The sequence below is a fragment of the Belonocnema kinseyi genome, chromosome 8, assembly GCF_010883055.1.
Source record: "Belonocnema kinseyi isolate 2016_QV_RU_SX_M_011 chromosome 8, B_treatae_v1, whole genome shotgun sequence".
Classification (NCBI taxonomy): Eukaryota; Metazoa; Arthropoda; class Insecta; order Hymenoptera; family Cynipidae; genus Belonocnema; species Belonocnema kinseyi.
The window spans coordinates 26,308,694-26,308,993 of NC_046664.1; positions in this window are offsets into that span (position 1 = coordinate 26,308,694).

A 300-nucleotide genomic window follows, 5' to 3' on the forward strand; every position below is an offset into this window, starting at 1 on the left:
ATGACACAATAAACATCTGCGAACATGGGGAAAGAATAATTCTACTAGGAGACATGAACGGTTGGGTGGGCATCCAAAATCAGGATACAGAAATAGTATTAGGTCATTTTGGGGATCCAAGAACAAACTATAACGGAGATAAATTAGTTGGTCTATGCTTAGAAAGGGGTCTGTTTATTACAAATACTTTGTTTACGAATAAAATGATCCACATTTACACCTGGTCTAAAGGAAATAGCCGCAGTATAATTGACTTTGTTGTTGCGGATGAAAGACTTAGAGAGTTAGTCAAAGATACAA